The sequence below is a fragment of the Vicugna pacos genome, chromosome 2, assembly GCF_048564905.1.
Source record: "Vicugna pacos chromosome 2, VicPac4, whole genome shotgun sequence".
Lineage (NCBI taxonomy): Eukaryota > Metazoa > Chordata > Mammalia > Artiodactyla > Camelidae > Vicugna > Vicugna pacos.
The window spans coordinates 106,597,111-106,605,903 of NC_132988.1; the positions used below are offsets into that span (position 1 = coordinate 106,597,111).

The following is an 8,793-nucleotide window of genomic DNA, read 5'->3' on the forward strand; positions in this document are numbered from 1 at the left end:
GTGCCTATTTAAAATTCCTCCAAGCATCGTGCTTATCGTATCCTTATCTGGCCATGTCACAGACGCCTGGGTCACATCATATGTACTCCTTTTATTCAGTCTTAGCTGAAGGAAAAGGGGAAAAACAGACCTGTCCCCAAGGTCGCTTTAGCTCTTCTTCCTGCAGCTTTTCTTTTGGAATCTAGTGTTCCAGTCTAGTAGCTTCCATCCCCACATGAGCCAACGGCCCAGTGAATCCTGCCCACTTCTCCTGGGTTTTGCTGTGGGTGTGACTGCACAAGTCCTAAAGCAGGATCACAAGAGGGAGAGTTTTATAGAAAACCCTTGGAGAGCATCATCTTATCCATCTCATTCATTCATTTAGAAGCTTTCTTTAAAACATGAGCTGTGGTTTCATTAAAGTCTAAAAAAGTTTCCTTCACTATTCCACCCAGTGCCTTACAGAGTACCACGGACATACCCCATGGTGAGTCGTCGGTAGGACGATTCATGCAGTGATCAGGTGCTGGGTTTCACTCTTTACCATCTTTCTCTAACTTCGGAGACCGAGGCAGCTTATCTGTGCAGGATTAAATGGCATGTTGGAACTTAGGTTTTTAAAGTATTATAAATCTGAAATGTGTTGCTGTTCATTAAAGGAATCCCCAATTCTCTTATTCTGTATTCTGTGTTACTTTTGTCTGCATATTTTTGAATCAGAGGGCTAAGGTTAGGCATGTGATAAATATCCTTCTCTGACTAATAGAAGCAGTGCTAATACTTCTTCGTCCCTGTTCCCCTGCCTTGTCTCATGTGGCAAAAGCAAAACGGGAATGGAGTATGTTGCGGCTACAAAAATGTATTTAAATGCCCACTGTTGGTATTGGAAAATGGCGGAATCTTCACTTCCCTTCCCCGTTTGCCATGATCATAACTTTCTGAATGTGTTGTACTCAAGGGTTTCTTGTTGCTCAGTGTTTGAAGTATAATGGAGTTTATTTCCTCTATTTGGGAAGACATGGGCCTAACTATTGGCCTATCATCTTTACAGCTCAAACTCTGTTAGGTGAACTCATATCCAGGGTTTATTCTGGACCTATTGGTTCATTGAGGAAACAGAGTTCTTAAAATCTTTGAGCTGTGAAGCCTAGCGCTGTGTGTCAGGAATTCTCTTAGTTTCTTTTGGGAGTAGCTCTTCCCTTGAGAAATTCTGGCAGAGCTTTTGTGGTCCCTTTGTTCTTCCAGGGTAGAGTACAAGACAGGTCATCCCCAAATTTTAGGCAGAACCACCCCGGAAATTACAGATTTAGAGCTAATGGAACTATATTCATGAGAGAGACATGAAAGAGAATAGACTCTAGAGGGAATTCCAAAATTTGAATATTTTCATTCAAATGGACCTGAAAGATTGTTTAAGACTAGCCATTCCTTTCATATTTTAGCTGTCTTATGACCTAGGGAAGATGAGTGATGAAGGCAAGTCCTGTTCCATGCTGGGGCACGACAACATCAAAACTATACCTGAGATTCTGAAACCACTGATTACCATTCATTCTACTCCGTGTTGTGTATGTGCCAGAATTCTAGGTGGGAGAATTTTCATTGTGACTAAATTACAATTTTTATTTTGCCAAACATTCTGGACAATCATATGCAATCTAAACCTATCTTCCAGGGCAATATAATGTTTTATCCTTCCAGTTTTGTTCCTAAATTTTATGTAAAGTTCTGCATGCAGATAACTTAGTTACAGAAACAGTGCTGAACCAAGACTCCAATCTGCCATCGTTGTCCTTGATTGAAGATACCCCTGGAGCCAGTGTTTATTTCAGTGAGCAGCAGTTCATGGATGCAACTTGTTGTGTGTATAATGAGGATTAGGAAAGTCAGAAAGTTTGTCTCATTAAGTGGACCACTGAATAATGGAGAATTTAATACCAGTTGGCCAGTGGAGGAACACTGGTGCATATATAGTAATGACATGAGCTATTATTTAATGTTCTCATCAACCTGAAGCCATGGTTTCTTAGCATAATTTCTGGGAATCTCCTCTGTATTGCTAGAAAGAATAAGATGTTGATAAATTAATTAGTAATCATCCAGCTGTGCTAATTATATAGGTGATCTTAATGTGATTTATTGATGTGCATGGCAAGCTGCCCTGGAAAGAGCAGCTCCTCGTCCCTCTCATGGACTCCCGTTTCAGGTGGCCAGATAGCTGGTAACACACACAGTGTCAGGTGAGTGTAAATGTCATGGAGATGTGTAGGTTGTCTGTTTCAGGACAAACACTGGTCTTTTCATATCTATAGTTTCCTATTCCTCTCTGTTAAATAAAAAGCCATAGCCCAGTGTATTTTATACCTCTCATGTGTTCTTCCTTTCAGTTTCAAATTCTGATTTTTAAAAAATAATTAGTTGTTTAATGTCTAAATGGTCATGAACTTCTAGAGGGAAAGTACTATTGTGCATTTATTCACAGCTGTGTCCTCAGTGCTGAACAGGGTACCTGAGATGAAGGTGGTCCGTACATATTTATCAAATGAATATAACTCAGATAAACATTAACTGATCATCTTCATCATTTGTATGTATTTTAAAGAGATTCTTCTATGTAAAAGCAGTTGGTGCTGGCTCTGGGGACACATTTTAAGTACAATTTCCTCACTTTTCTGTACTTCTGAGCATGTAAGTAACATTAATATAATATCTACATACCATTATTGAAACTTTCAGAGAAATACAAAATTGTTACTGGCAAACTGAAAGAACACAGAATTTTTTTAGGGAAACAGTGAAGGAAGTACTGTGTGAGATGCTATACTGTACTGAATAAAATTGAAAAAGCTCCACTTAGCACCCTGATGTTTCACGATGCAGTATCGGTATTTTGTTTTGCCACCCCGACTTTTGTGGGGTCCTGCCTAAGAAAATATCCACCTGCAGCCTCTGTTGCAGCTTCATTTGAAAGAGGCCAAAGTGTAAGACTTTGGTAACATTTAGGCATAAGAAGAACAGGGCAAAATTCTTTTCTGCTATGCTTTTTTCCTGGCCAACTTGGTCTCTTATTTCCTCTTCTATATGTCAGAAGAAAACAGGTACAGCTTGATATATCTGGCACAAAAGAAGAACTCACTGGAGGAAAAACAGCCCCATTAATAACCTACCTTCTCAACACATTCATTTCTTCATGCTTAATTCTTAGTACTGAAGCTGCCAGTTATGGAGGGCTTGGTAAGTGCCACGCCCTGCGTCATGTCCTGTATGTGTACTGAGCATAAGCTCAAACCATCGTAGGAAGTGGTGATACCACTGTTATTTTATAGGTGAGTATTAAAGACCGTGAGTTGTCAGCTCAGCTGGGAAGTTCTCGAGCTGGGATTCAAGCCCAGGGCCTATGGACACCAAGTCCAACGTCTTGGTGGCCGGGGTGGGATTTGCTTGCTAACCATTCAGGGCTTGGGATCCAGTGTGGCTGGAAGGAGGAGTTTTTCTGCTTCCCATATTCCTCAAAACACCTCCCTAAAAGGGGAAGCTTTGTGGTGGCAGATAGTAGAGAGAAGTTCTGGATGAAAGGTTTTTTTTTAAAGGGTGACACTATACTTTTGCTCAGGCCCCCCATGGCGCCGGCAGGATGGGCAAGTGTTGCTGTCTTCATACTGCCGGGAAGCTCCGCAGCCACCGGCGAGACCAGAAGTGGCGTGACAAACGGTACAAGGAAGCCAATTTGGACACAGCCCTGAAGGCCAGCCCTTTCGGAGGCGCTTCTCATGCAGAAGGAATTGTGCTCGAAGAAGTAGGGGTTGAAGCCAAACAGCCAAATTCTGCCATCAGGAAGTGTGTCAGGGTTCAGCTAAGCAAGAATGGCAAAAAAAAAAAAAAAAAATCACAGCCTTTTAACCCAATGATGGTTGTTTGAATTTTACTGAGGAAAATGATAAAGTTCTGGTGGCTGGATTTGGTCATAAAGGTCACGCTGTTGGTGACATTCCTGGAGTCCACTTTAAGGTGGTCAAAGTAGCCAATGTCTCTCTTTTGGCTTTATACAAAGGCGAGAAGGAAAGACCAAGATCCTAAGTTTTGATGGGGAAATCACGATAGTAATGAATTTTTCATACGCCAAAAAAAAAAGAAAAAAAAGAGTGACACTACAGGGAAAAGGGTGAAAAACTTTGGACCCAAGTTAGGTAAACCACAAATCTAGAGTGGTTTTGTTTTTTTAACAGATTTATTGAGCTATAATTTACATACCAGAAAATCCACCCATTGTAAGAATGTATTATTCGAACGGTTAGTACTGTAACCATTAAGACACGTGAAAGTTCAGAAGGCCTCGGCCTCTCCTCCTTCCTCAGCCCACCGTACCACTGTGGGAGGCCCTCACAGTGAGATTTTCATCTCTACCAGAGATTAAGGCCAGTGAAACAACATTTTAAATTTGTGCCTTTTGTCTTCTCCATTAAATTATATTCCTTCCTCTTTATTCAGGTGAAAATTCTAAATCTGTTCTTCGGTTTCTGCAGTTCAGTTTTCAGTTTATTGCTTACTTGTGTATGGAATGGAGCTAGAATGGGCAAGAATGAAATGACATGTTTAAGAAAGTAAGTGCTCTATAGTTCAATTATTAAAAAAAGAAATTTGAAGTTTTAATCTTGAAAAAAATTTAACAAAATAATAGTCACTTAATATTTGTGATAAGCAAAGTAAGTGCTACTGTGGTAGAGATAATAAAGTCTTTAGCAAGTCATAAAATTCTATTATTTAGCTTCTTTTCCTATAAAACCTGGGTGCTTTTACAAATGTTGTCATAGGGATATGAAAATAAATTTTGAAAGTCTTTAGAGTCATAGGTTTTTAAAGTGGCAGGAGGCTAAAGTTATCCTCTTGTCTGTTTTTGGCCAGTGAAATATTATTCCCCAAAATGTGAGACTATTGAAGTTCAGAAAGCCTGAATTTATTCATTTATTTTTTCAGCACTTACTTGTTGAGCAACTTCTACATCCAAACCACAGTGTCAGTTATTAGAATTTAAAAAAAAAACAGAAAACAAAATAATCCCACTCCTGTCGGCTGAGCTAGTCTGGCTGTAACAAGTTGATGACGTTTACCCGTTGAGCACGCAGCCCCAATTTCACAAAGTACCTACATCACACAAAGTCATTGTGTGATCATGATGGAGTGAGTCAAAAACAAGACCACTCCATGATCATGTCTGATGACAAAATAAAATAGCACAACCCAAAGCACAAAAATGGCCAAGCATACCTGTCTCCCAGCTAATGGGACACTGGTGTTTCTTTATGGTGTTTCTTTACCAGTTACAGCTTTAACTTCCAAATTGCCACTCTTGCCTCCTAAATAAAAACAGTTCGCATATCCAGCCATCGAATTGCCCTTACTTTCTAACAGCACCCAATCCAGAGCAAAATCACCTTTTCTTGATCCTTCCACAGATCACCCAACACAAACCCAAATTTTATAACGAGCTGCGCGTATCACCCTCTCCAGGGACGCCCACACCCAGGGTTCCACATGGTCGCTGTCTCTTTCCCTGCAGTGAGCCACTCAGTCTGACTTCGCCAGGCACTGATCCACCCCTCGGGGTCGTTGGCTGGGGGTGGGTGGGCACTGGCATCAGTGCTGGAGGTAAAACAGGTGTTGTCTCAGCTCATACGGAGTTTTCATTCTTGTCAGTGAGACAGACATTAATAGCAGTTTGCTAATTAGTGGATAATTGCCGATGAAATTGATGCTTTGCAAAAAGGAATTTGGCTGGATGTGCAGCAGGGGTCTGGAAGCTTCACCGAGGAAACGTCCCTTGGGCTGAGCGGTGAGAAGGATAATAAGGGGCAGGTGTGAAGGGTCCCAGGCAAGAACTTGAGACCTGGGCGAAGACCAGTAGGAACAGACGGCCTGGAGGAGTCGGCAGGGCGCGCTTAGAGGTTTTGTGTTGAGTATTTAGGCCTTTCTTCCAAAGAAAACCATTGAAGGGTCCTGAGGAGGATAATGATGTTAGTGATTATGCAAACATGTTTGGATGTTGTCTGAAGAAGACATTGGTGAGAATTCACAGTGGATGCAGGGAAACTGGTTAGGAGGCTTCTTCAAGTAAGAAATAAAGAAAGTGTGGCTTATGACAGAGGAGGTAAAGGTGGAGAGATGTAGACTTGTTTTGGATGAACTTTCCTGTTAAACGAAATAGCACTGGGTCGTGGGTTCGGGGCAGGGTGCTGTGAGGGAGAGGGAGGTATCCTGGCCTGGGCAACTAAAGAGATGGTGCGGTGTCTGTTATTGGCTTGATGAATGCTGCATTTATTGACTTTACTAATGTCATAAACTACTAAATATCATAGCTACAACTCACATCCTCTGCCTTCTGGAGCAGGTCTTTCTTCCTTTTACTTTCAACCCTTCTTTGTATTATAAAATGAAATCAAGGGGAAGACATGGAGCTAGGAGAATTTCCAAACAGATTCATGGATTGGAGTGCAGCAAACAGAGATGCTGTCTTGAAATATAGCATCATGTTGTGATAATCAATCACGTTTAAAGCTTTTTTTAAATTTTAATTCTAAGGTCAGTCATTTAAAATCTAACTCTCTCAAATTCCCCTGAACAGGAATGGGTTATTATTCTGGAAGTAGAGGTGAGGGTGGAGGTTGGAGAGAGGAGAATGAGGTTGAGGAAATGCAATTTTATGTACAAAAAATCATCTCTTTCTCTTAGATTTCATTAGAATTGGGTCTCTAATTTTTTTTAAAATTAATGAGTCATCCTTTCATTTATCCATTCAACTTGTATCTTCATTCAGAAACATTTTCAGAGTGATTAATTCCCATGTCCTCTGCTAGAAGTTGAAGATAAATAACAATGAATGATTGTTTTATACTGCAGAGTATGGTTGAGGAGTCAGAAAACCTAGTTTTAGTCTCAGTTCTGTTTCTATCTTTATGTATGTTTCTTTAAATAATTTATTGTTTCTTTGCCTTTATTTTATTGAGACTATGGGATTAAAAATTATATATCCTGACTACCTCATAGGTATTAACCTTTATTTGGGAAAGCAAAACCAAAAAAAGATGTCCTCCAGTCTGATGGGCACCATTAGGGAGGCAGCGATAGACTCTCAACCTCAGTTTCTTATAAAATGAGAGTAATACCACCGCTTGTCTAACACTTTCAAAAAAATAAATGGGGTAAGACATGTAAAACTATGTTAAATACTAAATATCCCAGATAATAAATACTAGTCACAGTAAACGCTAAAACATTGAAAAAAGAAATATTTATTAATGAAGAAAGTCATAGGTTTTGGCATTTTGGACACAGTGGACAAATGCTGTCATTTTGATTTGTAACATAAATAGATATCCTTAGGTCTTAGTAGCGTGGAATTACAAAAAATTAGAGTAAAATCAATTCCCACTTAACTAAACATTCTCTCCCCCATGAAAAATTCAGGGCTATGGCCTCTTTTGTACTCCGCCCACTCCACCTGAAATACGCTTTTTAGTGTCTTGAATTCTGTTTGTGTTCTCTTTTCTCCCCACCTCCCCTTTTTTTCCTGATGTCTCTGTTTAGCTGTTAAGAGCGGTGTCTCGTCACAAGTGTGTCTGCGAGGGCTCTGCTCCCCAGGCCAGCGTCTGCATCCTCGTGTCGCACAGCTGCAGAACACCACCCTTCCTGTGCCAGTTGTCCCCACTCTCCAGAGGTGTTCCAGACAGATGTGCTTTATCACTCTGGCCACATGTCTCTTCCTAGGAGCTTCATCATTTCATTGCACAGTTTCTGTAGCCACTCACCTAATGTCCTGCGCCTTCCCTCTCTTACCCCAGACACAAAATAAAAAGCGCTTTCGGGAAATAGCAGGTGGTCACTGGCCTCATTTTCCAGTTCACTTACAAACTTGCTCTTCCCTACTCCTTGCTATTATGTACCTACCACTGCACGTTTATCTACCGACTTTAGAGGTTTCCTTTTTTTTAACCTCGATTACATATATTTATTTTTTAATAAGTTAAAACTAGATTTTGCATGTCAGAATACTTTCTATTATCAATGTAACGGTAAAAGTGAAGTTGCAAAAATCTGTGTTAGAATATAGTCCTTCTCCACTTACTAGTTAGATCATCTGAGGAAAATGCATAAACTTCTCTGCACCTCGGCTTCCCATAAAATGGACATAACACTTCTCTGGGTTTTTCTGAGAAATCAGTGAGAGGGTGTCTTTGAAAGAATCTCGCACACTGCTTTGCCAAGTAACTATTTCAGAGAATGAATGCAATGAAGGGGTTGCCCCAGGTGGACTAAAGAAAGCAGGAGAGGTTTCTTAGGAGAAATGTTGGCAAATGTTATTGCTGGAATTCCTTTTAGAAGCTGTGTAATGCTTGATTACCTGAGGCATCAAGGAGAGTTTATGTCCTCCATCACAATGTGCATGTAATGTTTGGGAGTATATTGTGTTCAGCTCTGTCTGTAATTTATTTTGGGAAAGATTTGTATGAGGAGTTCTATATTAAAGTAAACAGTATTGAATTTTTCCTTCAATTCCTCTAGGCCCTGCTTTATTACTGGTTTACTTATTTATTTATTTTTTAGATCATTATGTGAACAATAATGAAAGTAAAAACCATTCATTGAAAACAGAGAATGCCTGTATTTGGGGAGTGGGTTGTTGGCTTAGGGCAAATAATTCATTTACTTCTTTTGATTGTCAATTTCTGTTTTATTTGAAAGTATTTTGCCTTGAAAAATCTCTGTTTTATTTGTTTGTGTGTGTGTGTTTTCTTTGTTTATGTGTGTGTGTTTTCTTTA

General features: G+C 40.0%; 1 pseudogene; it reads left to right on the forward strand.

Annotated features, from left to right (window-relative positions):
* Positions 1-3,613: 3,613 nt before the first annotated feature.
* Positions 3,614-4,056, forward strand: LOC102536003 (small ribosomal subunit protein uS12-like; annotated as a pseudogene).
* Positions 4,057-8,793: the final 4,737 nt, after the last annotated feature.